Below are 23,228 nucleotides of genomic sequence, written 5' to 3' on the forward strand. Positions count from 1 at the left end.
CTCCAAGTGCTTTACTGACTACCTACCCATAACCAGACTGTCCCTCTGCTCTCGATTGGTACCTCAACTGACTTCAGGAAGGGAGTAAAGAGCTGAGTCTTTCCCAACAGATGATGAAGGATCACACCAAGAAACAGGACCCGGGTCCTGTGCTGTCCGGAGGTATGAATTGCACAGGACTTAGATTAGAATCATATCCACAGTAGAACTAGAACCAAATTCCCTGCAACAATGTAGGTATGACTACACATGCATCCATCTACTACTCTCCTTTGCATCACTCCACGTATAAGTCAATCCTTCAATCAATCGTGTATTTGTAAAGCATGGCTTATCACCCGGGGGGGGGTGTCCAGACGCTGTTTACTGACATTGGGTACCGATGGGCTCAAGTCGAAGAGCCAGGTCTTGATTCCTTTCCTGAAGTCTGAGAGGGTGGGCATGGTTCGCAGGTAGAGTGGGAGGTCGTCCCAGGACTTTGTGGCGAGGAAGGAGAAGGAACGGCCTCCACAGAGGCTTTGATGGATGTGTGGGACGTGTGCGAGGGTGAGAAAGATTGAGCGGAGTTCGCTGGCGGGTTGGTGGAAGGTCAGGCGGTGGTTGATGTGGTTGGGACTGATGTTGGGGAGGGCTTTGCATGCGAGGGTCCTTACCTTGAACTTGCACCTCTTCTGTAGAGAGAGCCAGTGGAGGCTTCTGAGGTGAGGGGTGATGCTGGTCCATTTGGGGAGGTCTAGGATGAGTCTGTCTGCAGTGTTCCATATAGTTTGGAGGTGGTTGAGGAGTTGTGTGGTGGTTCCGCTGTAGAGTGCGTTTTCATAGTCGAGTCGGCTTGGGTTATTGTTCTTTTGGAGTTGATGGGGATCCATCTGAAAATCTTTCGTAGCATGCAGAGGATGTGGAAACAGGAGGTGGATACTACGTTGATTTGTCACTTGAAGGTGATTTGGTTGTTGATGATGATGCGGAGGTTGTGGGTTCGGTCTGTCAGACTAGGAGTTGGCCCGAGAGCATTGGGCCATCAGGTGTCATCCCAAGGAGAGGTGATGTTTCCGAAGATGAGCACTTCCGTCTTGTCCATGTTTTTGTTTCAGGCAGTTGGACCTCATCCAGTTGGTGACGCTGGTCATGACATTTCTGAAACTGGATCTGGAGGTGTACGTACTCCTCGGTAAGGAGATAATGTTGAGTTCATAGGTGATGACTATGTCAACCAGCGGAATCATGTAGGTGTTTAAGAAGGTGAGGCTAAGGGAGGACCCCTGTGGAACGCTTCAGATGATGTTCTTGGGTTCAGAGAGGAAGAGTGTTAGGCGGATTCTATGGGTGTGTCCTGTGAGGTAGGAGTGGATCCAGTTGAGGGCGCTGCTCCGGATGCCGATGTGATGGAGTCTGGTGGTGAGGGTGGGATGGAAAACACTGTCAAACGCTGCTGAAAGGCAGCTGTGGCCTGTGTAGGTAAAAGCAGTGGGGCCGGGTGGTGAGTGGGATTTCGACAGACGAGGAGGAGGAAAAATTAATTATTTTTTAAATTTTTCCTTGTGGTTGTCTGTCAAATCCCCCCCCAACCTGGCCCCACTACCCCACCGTCCTTACCTGCACAAGCCGCTCCTGCTGAGAGGTCAAGGAGGATTAGGGCTACCTTCTCTTCTCAGTCGAGGAGGGATCTGATGTCAACCGTTGCAGTGATCAGGGCGGTTTCAGTGCTGTGGTTGGCACAGAAACCGGTTTGAGAGGCGTCAAGCAGTTTTTTTCTAGGTGTTCAGTGAGCTGTTGGTTGATGGCTTTTTCCAGAAGTTTGGCATGGAATGGTAGCAGCGAGATAGGGAGGTAATTTCTGAGTTCGCTGGGGTTGGTGGATGGTTTCTTCAGAAGTGGTTTGACCTCTGCGCGCTTCCATGCATTGGGAATGGTGGCGGTGGTGATGGAGGCATTGAGGATGAGAGTGAGGGTACTGTTGATTTTATTCTGTCCCAGGATGAAAACATGGTGGGGGCAAGGGTCGGTGGGTGTTCCGGAGTGGATCGAGGTCATGATGGCTGCGGTGTCCTGTGTTGTTAGCGGATACCAGTCAGTGAGCAGGTGTCTTTGGGTGGCATCAGCCGGTGTCAGGAGGTGGTCAAGGCTGGTGGGTTGCAGGTCGAAGTTGGAGTATATGGCCATTATTTTGTTGTGGAAGTAGTCTGCCAGTGTGTCGTAGATTGCCTAAGACGATTGGATCATGTTCTCAGTGGCTGAGGGGCAGGAGAACTCTCTGACAATGCTGAAGGGCTTCTTTGTGCAGTTGGCCTAGGTCTCGATGCGGTTAATCATGGAATCCTTTTTCTCTTCCCTCAGGTGGAGATGGTATTTGCTGAAGGCTGCTTTGAAGGTGGTTCAGTCTGTATGGTTTTTGCTGGTGTGGCAACATCTTTCTGGTTGCTTACATTCTCTTTTTTGTGGTCAGATTTCGGGTGTGAACCAGCTGGTGTTCTTGCTGGATCTGTTAGTGTTCAAATTTCTTATGGGGGCGACCGCGTCAGTGCATTTGAAGATCCAGTCGCATAAGTTGTGGACGTCTTGCTCGAGGTTGGCAGAGGGGTTGGGTCTGTTGGTGTTGAGGGCGGTGGTCCATTGGGTCACGGTGAAGTGCACTTAAATAAATTTGCAACAACATGATAAGAATAGCCACTGCTGATAATGCACAAGACCAAAATACTTTCCACATTAGCCACAATACTATCATACAAGAGCAAACACAACCCTTTAAAGCGGTGGTTTGAGATGTTTCCACTTGGAGTTGTGTTTGTAACAGAAGTAACCAAATAGTGAATTTTATAGAACTATGTCTAATTTGTATGGTACTGGTCTGATTTTACCACACAGTACATTTGCATGCGAATTCAAAATTACCATGCTGTAAATTCAGCCAGGTACCATGCAATTATCAGTTAAATCCCATGGAATGGGGAATTACCTTGTGGGGTCAATTTTTCTGGCCATAACCTACACCAAATTCGCCCTTCCACTGGATTTTTTTTTCACATAGATTTACCACTTCTGTGAGCAGGTGGTAAATGATGCGTAGGCCGGTGCCTCAGGTGGAGTGAAAGGTGTTGGGGAGTAGGAAAGGAAAGGGGAATTCAGTTTCTTAGAAATCAAACGAAATCAGGCTTGCCTGATGCTGTAGCCAAAGTCTTGTGTGATTTCAATGCCTGTTTTTTCGGGCTGGAAAAATTAGGTCAGATTCATCCACTGGAAGTAAATCAGGGTGCAGAGGAACCTAACCAGTAATAATCCGGTGGAGCAAAATTGTGCATGGAAGCTTGTATTAATTCTGTTCCGCCTGACTTGTAATCAGTCCCATAGTCACGGACTAAAAACGTTAGCTCAGACATATCGAGCATTTTGCAATGCAGGGCTGTGAGAAAATCTCTAATGTTACATTTTGGGGCAGCTCCTCCGTTCTGACGGTGGAATGTCACCCCACTGATGAGAGGTAGCAGAGGCAAACGTGAAAAATAAAATGATAATAACATTATTTTATTATCATTTTATTTTTCTTATGGTGCCAGAGTCAGCTGAGTATTAAGCGCCATCCTGGAAGCGTCACTGCGTTAGCAGGAGATGAGAGGAATGATGGAGGCACTGTGAGTGCCCATGTCGGTTTGGCAGGCCGTCGTAGGATGGACAAACCGTAATGCCCACTTACATTTCTCCATCCCAGCTGTGTTGCACATCCAGGTGGAGAAACGGTACAGGCTCCCTGTGTCTAAGCAGGCACCAAATCAGCCCGCTCAGGCCAATCACGGCTCTGTTCTCATGCTGGTAAATAGTATAACCAGCATGACCGCAGCATCTGTATTGGAGTCTGGGAGCCTGTGCAGGGAATCTTGAGTCGGGACCGGAGCACCGAGGCGGTGGCCGCAGTGGCAGGTTAGTGTTCTTTTATTTAAATTTGTTTTGTTATTTTCTCTTGCTCTCCCCCCAGCGTTTCCCACCACTTCTAATTACAAGCAGCCACCACTGGTTGCATTGCTGGAACAGCAAAAAATTATGAAGTACCACATTTACAATGAGGTCAACTGCCCTCTATGTGCTAAAAATGTTGTTTTTGTTCTCAGCTAAACAAGATGTACTTTGTGTTATGATGAAAAAGTTGAACAACATTTACCATATGCATCACATTTGCGCCCATACTAAAGCTTAGTAATCCTGGGAGAAGATTTGTGATACAATAAAAAAGTTTACTAACATAAACATTGCTGTAAGAGAGGCAGTGTCCCTCTGAAAGCAGTGCTCTGAAAACTACTGATCACAAACACTAGTCTTCCACATAAACGAGTTGGACAATTGGCTCATCCTTTTGACTTCATGCAGTAAAGTGAATGATGTGGGGGTTGAGGTCGTGAGTTTAGTATAAGGAGGCCTGCTTTGAATCCTAATTTCCTCAAATGATCACATTGTGTGATCTTGGGGAAAGTCAGTCTTTCTACCTCAGTTGCTTTCTCTCAGTAGCTCAATATAGCATTTCCCTTTGTAGTGTGAAACATTGTACTGGAGTTATAAAGACCATTTATTAAGCATGAGCAGTTATTTAGCTTGTTAAGAGGCATAAGGGATGCCACACAAGTGGCAGATTGTGAACTATACAGATGCAGTGGCATAATACAAAGGCACGCACAAGAGCAGCGCTGCCAGGTGCTAGATTTTCGATAATGAACATCCTGGAAGAAATTGGTCTGGGGTGTATACAATAAGAAACTTCCCATATCCCCCGCAGTACCGTCCCCACACATACACACATCAGCTCCTGTCATTACCCAAACCTTGTCTGGCCCATCATGTCAGGTGCCTGTCACCTCTGGTCTTGGGTCATCTGAGAGCGGCGCTCCTGCTCTGCATGCAGAGCTCTTTACATTTCCCAGGCGCATGTGTAAATAGGCAATCCAATCCAGTATTTTGGCACCTTGGGACTCGTAGTCCTGATTTTATGATTCGATTGAAAGGACTATAAATCGCAGAATGCAAAGAAAAAATGTGGGCTGGTTGACATCTCATGCATGGAGTTATGACATTTCAGAGTTGTGTCCATGGTATGCTGGGCCGAAGTAATTGCCTTAAAGGCTCACACTCACATAGGCATCTTAGGACATCTGCGGCACATAGTTCTGGTGTTCCAGGAAGTAAGAGATTGTTCAGCCAGCAATATGTAGCAACACTGCTCAAACATTAGCACAATAAATCTATCTCAGCTATGTGTGAATGTTACACTTTCGAATAACAATTACGTGGAATGGACATTATATTCAAATGAGCATCATTTTGTAATCTCAGTGAAAAATACAGAGTTTAGAATGAGGGAAGAAAATATGCTGCAGTTTTTAAAGAACTCAACTAAACTGTTTATTATATATTGTATTATAAAAAAAGGAATTGCTACTCACTAGGAAATTGCTTCAATTTGCGGTACCATATCGCAATTTTTCTGAAAGATAAAGCAGCTGTAGGCACTTAGGGGATACTCCAGGGCACATTTGTGGTGCTGGTTACAGTGAAGGTCAGCCTTGATTAACATAAAGTAAAAACAGGAAGCTTTGTCTCAGAGACAACAGCAGCACATGCCATCTCAACTTAACTTTCCCTTCTTCTTCCATATATTGAACCAGGCACAGGCAAGGGCAGCAGCGAGGGTGCTTTCACAACTGAGATGCTCTGTTTACCTTTTTAAATGCAAGCAATTATCTCCTGAATTTACTGGGAGCCAGGGACGGTGTACCAGGGTAACACGCGCGAAAGGGCAATGTCCGGCCAGTAGCCCTGGCCGGGCCATCAAGGGCTATAAAGGACTGGGGAGCTCAGGAGTCTGTCTCTTCGCTCCTGGCTCCCCAGCTTGCCCCCAAGCCTCGCTAGGAGGCCTTAACTTTTGATTTCCCACCCACCATCCCCAAAAAGCAAGCAGGTTGTAAGTGTGTTATTTAGGGAATATTATGATGTTATTAGTCTTTGGATGATGAGATATTTGTCAAGGTTGTGTAGAAATGCTAATTGGTTCATCCACAGGTCTTCAATCGTCGTATTTATGATTAACTTTGGTCAGACGGTAAGGTCATGATTGGTGAGCAGTAAATTTAAGGTCCTTAGAGGGCGGCGCCATTCCTGAATGGGGTCGTCCAAGTGGGAGGGACAAGTGGTCTCTCCTCGAACTCCACGGGCAGTTGGGTGCGGGGGAGGAGGGAGTCACGCTTTCTCTAGGCTGGTTGGCCATCCCGCACGTGCCCAACGGCGCCAGTAAATGGCACACAGCTGCAAGGGCCCCTTTATGGAGATCAGGTACAGAGCGTACGGGGGTAACCGGCGGGGGGAAGTACCCTCACGGTGTACCCTCTGCGTATGCGCACTCCGGCTGGAGGGCGTGGTTAGAAATTGATAAGGATCTGACACCAGTTAGTGACCTTGCCGTAGGCTCTATTAGGTACGCAGAAAATAAAGATTGTAACGATTATTAAAGATATGTTAGATATGGATAGGAAACCTTTGTATTAGAGTTACGTTAAGGTTAGCCATCTGACATCTGTACTTATCAATTGTAATCAGTGTAAAGTATATTTTCTGCTACATCATGTAAATATTGTAATTTTGATAAATGTTTATTAATCTTTGTTTAACAAATACGGCCGGGGGGTGTTACGCCCCCCGCATCCAAAAACTTCTCTACTGTCACGGGTCTTGAGTGGGGAGGAGGGGGTGTAGGTAGTACCTGGCCATACCTTCCTGTTAGGTCTGCCCCTGTGCCCGCTACAGAGGAATTTTAAAGAGATGGTACTTTAACAATACAACGTATAAACATACAGAATGGGGGAAAACATGACAAAAACACTCTGGTGCCGATCACGATCCGGTAAAAACCGGGTACGAACCGTCGGACGGAGCATATTCTCCGTCCGACGCGTACCCGGTCATCAAAATATACAAACATGGAATTACGATTCGCACGGAAACACCATTTCCGTACGAATCGTACAAAACCCCGACCGACGAAAATAAACATACAAATGTGATCCGGGAAAGCGCCGACGTGACGTCGGGACGCACGCAGCCTGCCATTCACGAACCAGGAATCACGATTCGCACCGACGTCATCCCGCACAGTGAATATTTTCCGGCTGCCAAAAACTGCCGGGAAATCAGGACGACGCGAACAAGGAGGGACCTGTACGCGACGGACAGACATGGACCCGAACCTACGTGTCATCCCAGCCCTCATAGCAGTCGACCTCCTCTACAGGTTCGGACGCAGACGCCGCAGAAGGTCAGAACAACAAAGGGAGAGGGGAAGGGGGGGGGGACAGGACCAGGGGCAGGCCACAAAACCCCCACCAAAGTCACACAGCACACATGCCCTGGACATACCTGACCCCCAGGCCCTGGTCACTACGAGGGGGTGGGGGCGTGTCCAGCAAAGCCAGCGACCGCCACAACGGAAGTGCTTGACGACGCGAACCGGCAACACAACAATACAGGTACGTCCCGTACCCACGCCTTAAGAGCGTGGGTACGAGTCGTACCACGCCCACACCTACGTCATCCCAACAATGGCGGGACGGCTGTACCCACGTGGCAAAGGCCTGGGTACGGCCCGCACAAGCATCACATGGCGTGGGGACGCATATGTACGGACCGTACCCCCACCCCCATATGCATGGAGCGTACCCCCAACCGCAACAGTGTAAGTACGACCCGTACCCCCACCCGCGGACGTATGGAGCGTACCCACACCCCAACCGTGTATGTACGACACGTACCCCCACCCGCGTATGCATGGAGCGTACCCCCACCCCAACAGTGTAAGTACGACCCGTACCCTCACCCGCGTACGTATGGAGCGTACCCCCCACCCCAACCGTGTATGTATGACACGTACCCCCACCCGAGTATGCATGGCGCGTACCCCCACCCCAACAGTGTATGTACGACACATACCCCCACCCGCGTATGCATGGAGCGTACCCCCACCCCAACAGTGTAAGTACTACCCGTACCCTCACCCGCGTACGTATGGAGCGTACCCCCCAACAGTGTATGTACGACACATACCCCCACCCACATATGCATGGAGCGTACCCCACCCCAACAGTGTATGTACGACACGTACCCCCACCCGCGTATGCATGGAGCGTACCCCCACCCCAACAGTGTAAGTACTACCCGTACCCTCACCCGCGTACGTATGGAGCGTACCCACACCCCAACAGTGTATGTACGACACGTACCCCCACCCGCGTATGCATGGAGCGTACCCCCACCCCAACAGTGTAAGTACGACCCGTACCCTCACCCGCGTACGTATGGAGCGTACCCCCCACCCCAACCGTGTATGTACGACACGTACCCCCACCCGAGTATGCATGGCGCGTACCCCCACCCCAACAGTGTATGTACGACACGTACCCCCACCAGCGTATGCATGGAGCGTCACCCACCCCAACAGTGTAAGTACTACCCGTACCCTCACCCGCGTACGTATGGAGCGTACCCCCCAACAGTGTATGTACGACACATACCCCCACCCGCATATGCATGGAGCGTACCCCACCCCAACAGTGTATGTACGACACGTACCCCCACCCGCGTATGCATGGAGCGTACCTCCACCCCAACAGTGTAAGTACTACCCGTACCCTCACCCGCGTACGTATGGAGCGTACCCCCCAACAGTGTATGTACGACACGTACCCTCACCCGCGGACGTATGGAGCGTACCCCCACCCCAACAGTGTAAGTACGACCCGTACCCTCACCCGCGGACGTATGGAGCGTACCCCCACCCCAACAGTGTAAGTACGACCCGTACCATCACCCACGGACGTATGGAGCGTACCCCCACCCCAACAGTGTAAGTACGACCCGTACCCCCACCCGCGTATGCATGGAGCGTACCCCCACCCCAACAGTGTATGTACGGCACGTACCCCCACCCGCGTATGCATGGAGCGTACCCCCACCCCAACACTGTAAGTACTACCCGTACCCTCACCCGCGTGCGTATGGAGCGTACCCGCCCAACAGTGTATGTACAACACGTACCCTCACCCACGGACGTATGGAGCGTACCCCCACCCCAACAGTGTAAGTACGACCCGTACCCTCACCCGCGGACGTATGGAGCGTACCCCCACCCCAACAGTGTAAGTACGACCCGTACCCTCACCCGCGGACGTATGGAGCGTACCCCTACCCCAACAGTGTAAGTACAACCCGTACCCCCACCTCGTATGCATGGAGCGAACCCACACCCGTGTATGTTCTAAGCGTACATATCGTGAAATAGGAGGGGTGGGTGCAGAGTCCTCCCAGCAGTGCCCAGAGACAGGAGGGGTGGGTGCAGAGTCCTCCCAGCAGTGCCCAGACATAGGAGGGGTGGGTGCATAGTCCTCCCAGCAGTGCCCAGAGACAGGAGGGGTGGGTGCAGAGTCCTCCCAGCAGTGCCCAGAGACAGGAGGGATGGATGCAGAGTCCTCCCAGCAGTGCCCAGAGACAGGAGGGGTGGGTGCAGAGTCCTCCCAGCAGTGCCCAGACATAGGAGGGGTGGGTGCAGAGTCCTCCCAGCAGTGCCCAAAGATAGGAGGGGTGGGTGCAGAGTCCTCCCAGCAGTGCCCAGAGACAGGAGGGGTGTGTGCCTATCACTCCCAGCAGTGCCCAGAGACAGGAGGGGTGTGTGCAGAGTCCTCCCAGCAGTGCCCAGACACAGGAGGGGTGGGTGCAGAGGCCCCCAGCATTGCCCATGGAAAAAAATAAGGGTGGAGTACCCACAGATCCAATTGCCACAATTGTCAGTCAGGTGCACAAAGACCCTGCAGTACATGTAACACATGTGTGCGAGGCTGGGAGTACACACATGCATACAGCCTAAAAGGGAACATGTCCACATGAAGTCATGTCAACAGACTACATACACAAGTCCAGTGATCACCAAGGATGCCACGGATGATGCAGGTGGAGACATCGCTCTGCATGCATGGCCAAAGTAGAAGGGGTCCGTCACACACCCAGCTAATGTACACACAGCTCAGCGCTAAATATTGGGAACACCCTGCAGGGAAGATGTCAGGGTACACAGAGGAAGGAATACACCTAGGGACAATTTCACCATGCAGTAACTACTTACATGAACAGAGAAACCTAGCTAACAACTTGTGATGGCACACAGATACCAGGGTACCCCCTATGACCAGCACACTACTACATTTCCCACACACCCAACACATGATCACCACCCAAGATCATGTAGCAGCCCCACCAACAGCAACACCACAAAAGCAGTAGTGTTCTAAGGAAAAAAAAAAAGGCTTTATTTAGCATTTCCAAATAATGAGTGTGTGGATCAAGTTCAATATTTACAAAGCCCATAGGGCAGTCCATGAGTCACAGCTGGATGGGGGACACAGTGGGACGCGTGTCCCCTAGCTTGCCTGCACAGTCAGACTCCTTCGTCTTCCACAGCGGGGAGGGCATCATGTGGGGGGGAAGGACCAGGCACCGCAGGGACATGAGGGCGAAGGGTAGGCGTCGTGGGTGCAGGGATGGAGGACTCCACCACAGGGGGTGGGGCAGGGCCAAAGGCGGAGGCCAGGATGTCGCTGCACACCTTAGCAAGGTCCTCCAGCGTCTCCCCTGCACCCGAAGGAACCACAGGCCCCAAGGAGGGGGGGGCGGAGGGATGGGTCGCAGCGCCACTGGGGGAGGGTGTGGACAGGGGGGGGGACTCAACCACCCTGACCGGGGACTCCCTTGACCGCTTGCGGGGTGGTGTCACAGTGGGGCTCAGGGACAGAGCGGCCATGAAGGAGTCCTTGCCGGATATGTGGCCAGGAGAGCTGAGGGGAGGGGATTTGGAGGGAGTGGATTGGGTGGAATGCGGACTCCCACTCTGGCTGCATGACTTACGTTTGCCCCCCGACCCAGTGGGTGTGCCTACTTCACCCTGTGTGTGCGTGCCAGGAGGTGTGCGTATGACCTTCCCTGCTGGTGTGGTGCCTGTGTCTGTTGTGGTGGGTGCATGCTGACGTCTGGGTGTACGTGGGACAGGCATGGGAGTGGGAAGTGTGGATGGGGCAGGGGTAGGGGGTGGGATGTAGCGCTCCAGGAGACCCACTGCTGCAGTCAGTGTCGAGTCTATGGACCTCAGCAACTGGCGTTGGTCATCCTGCGATGAACAAATGCCCTCCAAGTATGCCTCCATGTTGTGCAGCACTTGGCTGTGGCCATGGAGGACATTAAGGATCGCAGCCTGACCAATCTGCAACTGCTGCTGGATGTCCACAGACTCGGCATTGGCGGCAGCAGTGGAGACAGGGGCAGGGGGTGCGGTGCCTGGCAGGAAGGAGACATGTGGTGACCGGGCACGTTGGGAAGGGACACGAGCAAGTGGGAGGCGGCTGATGGCAATGGAGGGGGCGGGGTGCGATGTTGTGCCGCTGTCAGCTGGTGGTGCAGCCGTCGCCCACTCGGAGAGATCATCCTCGGACCCGTCAGCTTCATATTCTGTCGTGCCAGTGGACAGGTCCTCGGCCTCACTCTCCTCCGCCTCAGTACCACTCAATGTGCCAGCCACGATGTCAACACTGGCACTGGTGCTCGGTCCCTCCACTCCGTCTGTGCTCATGTCTCCCTTCGTGTCACCCGACGATGCTGTGGGCAAGGTGAAGAGACAGCAATTAATCACACACCTGTATACATATGTCACATGAGTCCAATCTACATAGGTTACAGTGCATAGCCTGCAAAGAAAGATCAGGAACATCTACAAAACAAGGTACAGATGTAGGGCATGCAACACACAGTTGGTTGACCCACCATGCCAATGAAAATCCATGGAGAGCATGACACAATAGCAAATGACATGAAATGGAGTTTGACATAGGAGCTGGGGACAATCCAGCACTGCATCTGCACCACACAGCGTTGCCGACAATAGGGATGAGGAGGGACCATTTCCATGAACTTGAGGCACATGCTGCATAGGTAATACTGAAAACATGCCCACCATGACTGGCTCAATGCACCTTGAGTGTATGTCCAGACACACATCACACACTGGCCAGACCTAGCAAGGAGAATTCTGGTTTTGACATGTCGGCTTGGCCCGCACCAAACACCCCCTACATGAGACAATTTGTTGAGACACAGGTGGCACTTACATCTCTTAGTCTGGGTGAAATACACAGGGGCTGCATAAATGCAAGATTAGACGCCAAATACCCAAGGTGCGCCTGTCCAAATAATCATGTACAAATGGCCATCATCAGATGATTGTAACAAGACACACAGGCACTGGCCACTCTGACTATGAACAAGGAAAATCAGGTCAGGCTGTACAGTGGACACTTGTACTACATTTCACATCAATATACATGGTGCCAGGGGACAATGGCACAGAGCACAACCTATGCTGTAGATACTGAGAGTGTCCACGTTTTGTGATGACACACATGACACCTATGAAAATATGCCCCAGGGGACAGTAGTGGCAACACAACTCCATGGTCCTGAATGGGAATGACTGCAACACACGCCACCATCCCTGCACTATGCGTATCGCACACTCATGCACATCATGTCACAGGCCACAACATAGGACATGCATGCTGTAAGGCATGACACTTGAGAGACTAACTCCCATGTCTGGACTCTGCATCAGTGCCAACTGACATGGAACCCACATGTACTGAACTGGACAGGGCACAGGCAAGGTCCCCAAACCTGTTACACACCATCCCCACACATGATGCTACAGGCATAGTTCACGTGGAGAAAGCGCCAGCCTACATTACCCTGTGAAGGAGTGACTACACACAGACCAGGGAACACATTGCAAGGAGGGGAAGGGAGGCAGGAGAGCACAGCTATACTGTGGGTAACTGGATCTGCACAGCACCTTTAAACCCTGGCAGTGTATCCATGCAACTGTGCACTTACAAATGCTGGTGACACACAACAAACACACATGTACCTACCCCCTTCCTGCTGCTGCTTCTCCTGTAAGCGCCTCTCCAAGTCTGGAAATACCACCGCCAGCACACGCTTGTGGATGTGGGTCAGACGGCGGCGCCCGCGGTTCTTATGGGTCTCAGGTGAGTCCCCCAGCAGGACCCGTGCGATCCTCCGCGTCCAGCACCGGATATCCTGCCAGCGTTTCCTCACCTGGGCCATGCGCCGCTTGCGACCATCCGCACTCCTCACGGCACTGACGGCGGTCAGCCATATCTGCTTCTTGGCAGAGGCGCCTACCTGTGAGGATGAACAAGTGACACTACATCAATACACCAGGCACATGTCACAGAGAGACATATTAGAACAAATTTGCTGTTTACAACAAGGCATAGTATGCATCCAACGCATTGCACCTTTGTCATAGGGACATGATCCTCTGGGGAAGGGCAAAAGCAGTACGTGCCATTGAAAGGACACAGGTGGAATGAGGGCAACTACACAATCAATGATCCAGGCTCACACTGTGCATCACAAGCTACACCAGGATAATGTGCAGCACCTCTAAGCAGTCACATGCCACAGGCCACTGACGCTACCGCAGCAGAGTACACAGACACACACAGGCACAGGACATTCACCTGCCATTGCCAAATGCAGCGACAAACCTCACTCTGCACATGTGCCACTAGACGGGGGGGGGGGCTCACAGGTGTCAGACACACAGCACTGCTCCCTGCTCACATCACATGGGCAGGGTATATCCATCCCTCATGCAGCTGGGGTGCTACACTCCACATATGCACCCACCCACATGACAGGGGACTTACACACACACCGATGTCCAGGGTACGAACACATCATGTGGACACTCTCAGCACAGGTACACAGAACTAACACACATCTGTGGGTACAGTCACCTGTCACACTGGGCTGACCACATAATCACATGAGGACTGTAGAGGCTACATTCCCAGGAGGACAAGACAGGCAGAATGTGGCATGCACCATGCAGTGATTGTCACAGTAAACGCAATGCTAGTGAGGACGGCAGACATGCACCACAGCATGCTCTGGCTGGGAGACATCAGGCATTCCCCCCCCTGGGACCCCCACTACAGTACATAGCATGTGTGTCACACCTGGACACAATGGCAGAAGTCACAGTCACAAAAAAGGGACACAGTCTGTGCTAGTGGACTCTGCACTCACCTGATAACCTGGTCGCCCATACAGCAGGGGGTACTGTGGGAGGATCACATCCAGCAAAGCCAGGTTCTCCTCCAGGGTGAAAGGCTGTGACCTCTCCACAGCCCTTGACATGGTTCCAGGGAATCAGTAGCAGCAGCTGGGTCGTCGAATACAAAGATGTGCAGGCAAGTGCTCCCTCATGGGACCTGGCTGCCTTATATCTGCCTTTCTGGCCTGTTTCATGCACAGGAGTACAGAGTGATTGGTCACTCACATTTGCATCCTATGTTTCCTCCAATCCCTTCAAACCTAGCACAGTCAGTGGGTTCTTATTGTGTTTTTTTCTTCAGCATGATGTCAACTCCAGAAGCACATTGCAACAAAGTAGATTCATTCAAACTGACTACTGCTGTGCACCTGCTGAAAAAAATTCAAACTTTAAACTTGGTCTCCATGACAACCAGCATGCATGTAGGCCTTTATACTTGTCCCTCATGTGTCCCCTATGTAATTTGGAGCTTCACACACAGGTACGGTGCGTCCCGGGGCCCTAGGGCACCCCAAATGCATATCAACGGCCCGTACAGGCGTGTGTACGGTCCGTACCACTATGGGTGTTCTCGCGTATGCGTACTCATAGTGATAGTGAGCGTACAGGCGTGTGTACGGTCCGTACCACTATGGGTGTTCTCGCGTATGCGTACTCATAGTGATAGTGAGCGTACAGGCGTGTGTATGGTCCGTACCACTATGAGTACGCATACGCGACAACACCCATAGTGATAGTGAGCGTACAGGCGTGTGTACGGTCCGTACCACTATGGGTGTTCTCGCGTATGCGTACTCATAGTGACAGTGAGCATACAGGCATGTGTACGGTCCGTACCACTATGAGTACGCATACGCGACAACACCCATAGTGATGGTGAGCGTACAGGCGTGTGTACGGTCCGTACCACTATGGGTGTTCTCGCGTATGCGTACTCATAGTGATAGTGAGCGTACAGGCGTGTGTACGGTCCGTACCACTATGAGTACGCATACGCGAGAACACCCATAGTGAGACGGACCGTACACACGCCTGTACGCTCACTATCACTATGGGTACACATACGGCAGCACTCCCATAGTGATAGGGAACGTACACAGGCCCTCCTAGCGACAGTACGGTGCCTTTCACACATCACAGTGTTGACAGGCAGCACACAGGAAGGAATAGGGCTGACATACTTGTCCATGGATGGACATCAAGGCATTGTCTGGGCAGTACTACATGTGTGGGGCACAGGTGTGAAAGGCTGTGATGTGGCACATTACTCCTGAGTGGAGAAGGCACCAGATGTATGATGAGATGTGTACAGATGTTATGTGTGACGGTGCAATGTGTGCCAGGCATGCCCTTAACTCCTTTGACATGTGTGCATGTCGTACTACACACTTGGGATGAGCATCACTGGCATGGCACGGTCAACAACACACGCAATTGTCCCCTGATGCCCGGTACAGGGGTCACCACACCGCACATGACACTACCCATGGTGCACGATGTGACTATGTCATGTATGTGTGGGGGGTTCCCATTAGGTTGATGTTGGAGCTCCCTCAAAAGCATCAGCTGTTGCAGCAACCAACATGTGTCTGTGTGTAGATGGACATGGCACACTGTTCCGCACACCAGACCACATGTGGTATCGGATGTGAGGTGTGTATGTATGCATGGGACACGGAGTAGCGTAACAAGGACATGTCTGCATCCTCTCCATGAATGTGTGGTGAGTCATCACATGTACACCTTCATGGCAAGGTGTGTGGGCTGTCCTAGTGTAATGTCATGTGACCTGTGGCTCTAGTGTTCCGCTACCAGTCTCTGCAATCGACATCCTACTTCTGCTGATGTGTGGATGTATGTCACTCCTGTGTTGCGTCTGGCTGTTCACTTACACTGGGACACAGCTAATCCCATGCCATGGCATGTGGAGGTTCACAATCTCCGTGTGTAGTTGGGTCTTGGTAAGAGTGTCACCTGCCAGCCATACGTGTCCAGGGCATGTGGCACATACCTGACTCCGTATGTCGCATATGTGTATTGACAGATTAACATGTGCTCAGCACCAAAACGTTGTTGTTGTGCACTCACTCTTCCTCGTCACTTCCAAATTACTGCAGAGCGCCGCCTCTTCCCGAGCAATTCCGGACTTGGCTGACATGCGGGAGAATGACTGTATCCGGTGCTACCGCTTCCCCCAACCGTTGATTCTGGAGTTGACGGCGAGGCTGGCACCACACCTGCAACCGCTGCACAGGTATCCTACGGCACTGACACCCAAGCTGAAGGTAATGGCAGCCCTACATTTTCTTGCCACGGGTACCTTTCAAAATACCATAGCTCATGTTGGTGGCATGTCCCAGAGCATGTTCTGCTGTGTGCTGCATGATTTCTTAGAGGCCATGTTGCTTCACCTGGATGAGTTCATCCATTTCCCAACCCCTGAAATGTTGAATGGTGTCAAGCGTGGATTCTATGCCCTGGGAGGGATGCCCCATGTCATTGGGTCCATAGATGGGACACATGTGGCTTTGGTACCACCACAGGCACAGGAGGTAGCGTACAGGAATCGCAAGCACTACCACTCCATCAATGCCCTTGTGGTGTGTCTGTCCAACATGGTGATTTCACATGTCTGTGCTCGTTTTCCAGGATCAGCACACGATGCCTACATCATGAGGCGTAGCAGGGTGCCTGAAATGATGACGCAGCTGCGCAACGAACGAGCATGTGTTGTTGGTGGGTACACTCTGTCTGTCCTGTATTTTGCGTAGACTTCCAGCACGACCGCTTCTCCTGTCCTACTTATGTCCATGATGTTTCCATGTAGGGGACGCTGGCTATCCCAACATGCATGGCTGATCACACCTCTCCGCAACCCCATCACGCCGGCCCAGCTCCGCTACAACACCGCCCATGGCCGGACAAGGCGAGTGATAGAGAGGACATTTGGCCTCCTGAAGAGCCGATTCCGATGCCTCCACAAGACCGGCGGCGCCCTCCCATATGCCCCGGCGAAGGTCTGCAAAATCTTCATGGTCTGCTGCATGCTGCACAACATGGCAGTTGAGAAAGCTGTGCCACTCATCCTGGATCAAGATGATCAGGACCATCCACCCGTGGAGGACGAAGGGCTTGGCAATGGGGCTAGTGATGTGGAGGATGTGGTTCCGCAAGAGGACATCCGGACTCGGCTCATACGCGACTTCTTTGCTTAGTGGTGAGTACCAGTGTCTGTGTGTGCACGCATTGGTCCCCGTGTGGCATGTGTTGCGATGTGTGTGTCCATCTGCATGTATGCCACGTGAGTCAGAGGTGTGTGTGGATGTGTCACTGGAGTGATGGTGGCAGTGATGTGTATTTCCCCAGTCATAATTGTGACCTGGCATGTTGTCATCCTTACATGTGTCGAGTACATGCACATGCACGTGGCTGTGCTTTTTGTGGCTGACTTCTTGTGTGTCTCTCATCCCCAGGTACTTGCGCATGCCGTCTGCTGGTTGCATTGTTGTGGCACTGCTATTCCTCATGGACACGTTGTGTGCTAAATCAGCGCTACACGCACGGACAAGTTTGGAAGTCTCCGTAGGGTAAGGGATGCATCAGGGGTGTATTGGGTGTGGCAGTTGTTTACAATGTATGCACACTGCCCCTGTCGATGTTTGGTTCCTCTGCAGACATGTCGCATCACCATGGTACACATGACATGCAGCTGGGTACACCTGAATAGATGGTCAGACTTGTTGACAGTCATCAGTGATGGGATTGTGGAATGTGATGATGGCATCAATGTGTGTTACACTGCCCTCGGACACATACGGTTTGCATTGGCTTGACATGGTGTGGGACTTCCACATCAGAGGATCAATGGTATATGGCAGTCTCTCCGTGAGCAGCAGGGGGTGTTTAGCTGTTAGCCGACACTTGTGTGCCAGTTCCATGGCTATCACGCATTTGTGCTGCAGAAGGGGAGTGCCAGTGTTGGACCCACATGTTACTCCACATGACCCGTTCATGTGTACTCCGAGTTGCCTCTGCAATCCCGAATACATGACTAATAAAGGTGTCCCTATGCCTCCAAGGTGCCTCTTCTCAGTCAATGCTGGTGTGTTGCCACGGTGCATCCGGCATGTCTGGCATGGTTTTCCCTGATAGTGGCTATGGGCCCGATTCACAGAACAAACTTAAGACTAAATCCTAAACTTAGTACCATTCTGGTATTCACAGAATGCACTTAGTACTTCTGGTATTCACAGAATGAACTTACTACTTTTGCTATTCACAGAATTAACTTAGTACTTTTGCTATTCACAGAATGGATTTACGACTCCTAAACTTACGTCCGCACTCGGGCCGGAAATTCCGGCCCGGAGGCGGAGCTTCCGGCCCGGAGGCGGAGCTTCCGGGCCGGAGGCGGGGCTTCCGGGCCGGAGGCGGAGCTTCCGGCCCGGAGGTGGGGATTCCGGCCGATTTAGCTATGGCTGAAATCTCCACCTCCGGGCCGGAAGCTCCGCCTCCGGCCCGGAAGCTCCGCCTCCGGCCCGGAAGCCCCGCCTCCGGGCCGGAAGCTCCGCCTCCGGGCCGGAATTTCCGGCCCGAGTGCGGACGTAAGTTTAGGAGTCGTAAATCCATTCTGTGAATAGCAAAAGTACTAAGTTCATTCTGTGAATAGCAAAAGTAGTAAGTTCATTCTGTGAATACCAGAAGTACTAGGTGCATTCTGTGAATACCAGAATGGTACTAAGTTTAGGATTTAGTCTTAAGTTTGTTCTGTGAATCGGGCCCTATGTGTCTATATGTCGAGTAGCAAGATGCAAGCTGTCTGTGTGGGATTAGACTGTGTATTGTGCATGATGTCCATGACTGTGTGGGTATTGTGACATGTGCCATCCCCATGCATCCAACGTTGGCCAGGCCACCATTCTCTGCATCCACCTGACTCAAGCTTGCAGGACATGGTTCTGCCACCTGTCCACACATACCTGGGTGCCCCACAGGACACTCCACATGATCCCTGACCTCTGCGCATGGCTGTCGCTGTACTCAATATGTCTGTCGGCACGGTTGTGCGGCCACCCCCTCAGCTGGTTGGGCCCATCACGGGTGTGTATGGTGCTCCATGTCTGTCTTGCCTAATACAATGTGACCCATGTGTGTCCTGTGCCAGACTTAGGCCCCAGGGTGTGGATGGTTGAAGTCAAATGAGTACTCAGGCATGGTTAGACTTTACAAGACACATGTAAGGTAATAATGCAATCAGTAGGCATCTTCTCTTTATGGTGTGACTTTTTATTTTGGTTGGGGTAGGGGGGGGGTTTGACATGAGGGGCTTTCCGGGTGTGTGGAATCCAAAGTTCACTAGGGGAGTTGGTGTCCTTGCCATTTGAAATCCTCAGAGTCCATGCCACAGTCTTTGTCAACATTGGTCAGACAGTGACCAGCAAGTCCATGTGGCAGAGAATGTCTTTTGCTGCTGTGCTGCTGTTGCTCCAGTGGGCCAGGTGCCAGGCCAGGTGTCCTGGGAGATGGTGCTGTTGCGCCGACCCTCACGGTCTTTTCCGTGGACGACCCGCCCTCCTGCGGGGACCCTCAGAAGCAGGCTGTGACGATGTTTGGGATGCTCCGTCGGATGTCTCCTCCTCCTCCTCCTGATCCCTCCCTGTGGGTGGTGATGTTCTAAGCCTGATGGCACAGGGAGGGTTGCTCATGTTGTCGGCCATCCGATGGAGTGTACTGTGAATTCCCGTGAACACCGTCACGAGCTCAGCCTGTCTGTCCTCCATCCGCCGTTGGTGTCGCAGTAGACAGGCATGTTGCTCCGCATGTTGCTGGGCCTGCTGGGTCTTGATCTCCTCGAGGATGGACACAACCTGGGCCATGCCCGTGGTGTCCTGCCGGTATGTGTCCAGGATGTTTCTGACATGGGCATATACCGGTTCCGCAGCCAACTGGTCAGGCTCGCGCCTCCGCCGTCCTCCACTCCCACCACCCCATCCCACTTGCACCTGGCCTGCCCTTGTGGGCACATCGGGTCTCCGGGACCCCTGAGGGGTGGCATTGGCGTTGTTGCCTGCCTCCTCCTGGGTGCCCGGGACACCGTGTCCCTCCTGGCCAGCCTGGCTGCATTGTGGTGGTGGGGCAGGGATCCTGGGTGTCTCCTGGGATGTGGCAGGAGTGGGGGTGGTGGTTGGCCCAGTTGTACCTGACGCAGGTGCTGCAGGCCGTTGGACACCAGAGGGGCCAGGTTGGTCGGGGTCGGGTTCTTCCACAGAGTGGTGAGGGTCGTCGCTGCCGGTGGCTCCGTCATCCCGCCGAGCCGGGTCCTGTGAGTCTTCCCCCCCAGTGTTGGGGGGTGATCCACGACGTTGACCTGTGTGTGAGAGAGACAATGTTAATTTTGTTCCATGCAACATCCATGTTTCATTGTTTTCAAAGTTGGCACATTTCCTCTGGGAATTTGGATATGTCTTGCATTCCACTCACAGTGCACTTGTGCATGGGTATGTCCCTTGGCCACAGCTTTTGCGACTTTACCTATGTGTGGCACAGTCTTACTTGCTGCATCAATTGTGACTGCAGTCACCAGTGGAGTGGGCAGGTGTGGCGAGCCATGCATTGGCGCCTTCCGTGTAGCACTGTACGTGTGCACATGGAGTTGTTCCACACACTTATATGATGCAGGTAGCTGTCGTTGTGCTCGTGCACAGGTTGTGACATGGCCCTGTGTTTTGCCATGGAGAAGAGGGGGGGTTCTGGCACTGGCCACCCTTGTCTACATGCACGCAGTCCACCTGCTGACGAGCAGACATTCCCACACACCACAAGGCTGATTTGCTCTCCCTGTGTGTCCCTTTCTCGCTCCCTCTCTGTCCCCCTCTCCCTCCCTCTGTGTGTCAGCCTCCTCCCTCTGTCTGTCTCCCTGTGTCTCCCTCCCTCTCTCTCCCCCTCTCCCTCCCTCTGTGTGTCAGCCTCCTCCCTCTGTCCGTCTCCCTGTGTCTCCCTCCCTCTCTGTCCCCCTCTCCCTCCCTCTGTGTGTCACCCTCTGTCACCTCAGCCCAGCTTCCTGGGCACACACTGTTAGCAGATCTGTGAATGGCCCTTGGATTGTTGATGTGAGTTTGTTTCTGATCTCCAGGCACCCATTGGGTGTAGTGTCTGTGTCTGCGCTGCTGCTGTGGTGGTGTGTGCTGCCACTCTTTCACAGTGTTGGCTGTTCATTAGCTGCTGTCATGTGCAAAAAGTGCCTTCACCCCCATGTCTTAATGCAAGGCGTCCGCCATTTGCTGGCAAGTCTTTCCTGTGTGGGGACACACTGTTTGTCTGGCTGTGACCTAGGCCATATGGGCAGAGGGCATTGTTGTCTGCTTCTGAGTTGCACTATGTGATTTTTGGGGCCCACACTCCCGCCATCCGGCTTACCGTGTCTTGTGTTGGTGTTTTCTGTGGCCTGTGACTTGGCATTGTCCAGCTGGGTGCATAGGGCATGGTGGCGCCAGTGGCATGTGCGTGTTCATGGAGTGTGGTTGAGTCATGCGATAGCTTGGGGTGGTTGCGTGCCTGTTTGTGAGTTTGGTTGTGGATGACGTTCCCCCATGTGAGGTGAGTTGTTTGTGTACTCACCCGGCTCTCGGAGTCCTTCTACTCCGTCCACTGACACCACCGGCAGTATGGCCATCACCCTCTCCTCCCAGGGACGGTAGTGTACGGGTCTGCGGGGCGGCCCTCCTCCAGTGACATTGGCCTGGTTGTGGTCGTCGATCATTTTGGCTCGGACCCTCCTCCGCAGATCGTACCACCTGGCTTGGCATTCATGCCTGGTCCTTCTGGTGGCCGTAACAGCATTCACAGCATCGACGATCGTCTGCCACATGGCTGTTCTTTCTGAAATGCTGGTCTGTCTGACCAATGTTCCAAAGAGGTGTGGCTCAACTCTGAGGATTTCATCGACAAGGACCTCCAACTCTCGGCTAGTGAACTTTGGATTCTTGTTAGTGGGCATGGTGAGGGGTGTGGGTGTGGATGGTGGGGGGGGTGTGGATGATTGTGGGTGTATGGGTGTGGTTGTTTGGATGTGTGTGTGAATGTGATGAGGGGGTGTTTGTGAAGGTGTGTGTGTGAAGGTGTGCAAGTGTAAGGTGTAGTAAAGGTTCTAGTATGGTGCTGTAGGTTGTCTGTGGGGTCTGGCAGCAGTGAGTCTGTTGCAAAGACTCATGGTTTGTGTGTGTGGGCCCTTTTTATTGGTCCATTGGTGGGTGTGGCTGTGTTTGAACTTTGGGTGGGTGTGTTATAAGGAGTGGTTGTGTTTTGGGCCTCTGTTTTGGATTTTGGCAGTTGCAGGTCAGTGAATGTGTTGTTTTTGTGGTTGTTGGACATGTTTTGTGGCTTTGTGCCATTCGAATGGTGTATTCTTGTGTTGTTTTGCTTTGTCCTGGTTGTGTACGTGCGTTTTTAGCGTGTGTACGGTGTGTACATGGGCCATTTTGTTGTACAGTGCTGTCCTTGTGTTTGGCTTGGTACGACTCGTACATGCGCGATGTTGTGTGAAGGTGGTGATGTTGGTGCCTGGGGTGCGGGTACGCTCCATGCATACGCGGGTGGGGGTACGCGTCGTACATACACGGTTGGGGTGGGGGTACGCTCCATACATACGCGGGTGAGGGTACGGGTCGTACATACATGGTTGGGGTGGGGGTATGTTCCATACATACGCAGGTGAGGGTACGTGTCGTACTTACACTGTTGGGGTGGGGGGTACGCTCCATACGTACGCGGGTGAGGGTACGGGTCGTACATACACGGGTGGGGGTACGACTCGAACGTACACGGGTGTACATACACGGGTGGGGGTACGACTCGAACGTACACGGGTGTACATACACGGGGGGTACGACACGTACACGGGTGTACATACACGGGGGGGTTCGAACGTACACGGGTGTACATACACGGGGGGTTCGACACGTACACGGGTGTACATACACGGGGGGGTTCGAACGTACACGGGTGTACATACACGGGGGGG

This window comes from Triturus cristatus, chromosome 6 (genome assembly GCF_964204655.1).
Source record: "Triturus cristatus chromosome 6, aTriCri1.1, whole genome shotgun sequence".
NCBI lineage: Eukaryota > Metazoa > Chordata > Amphibia > Caudata > Salamandridae > Triturus > Triturus cristatus.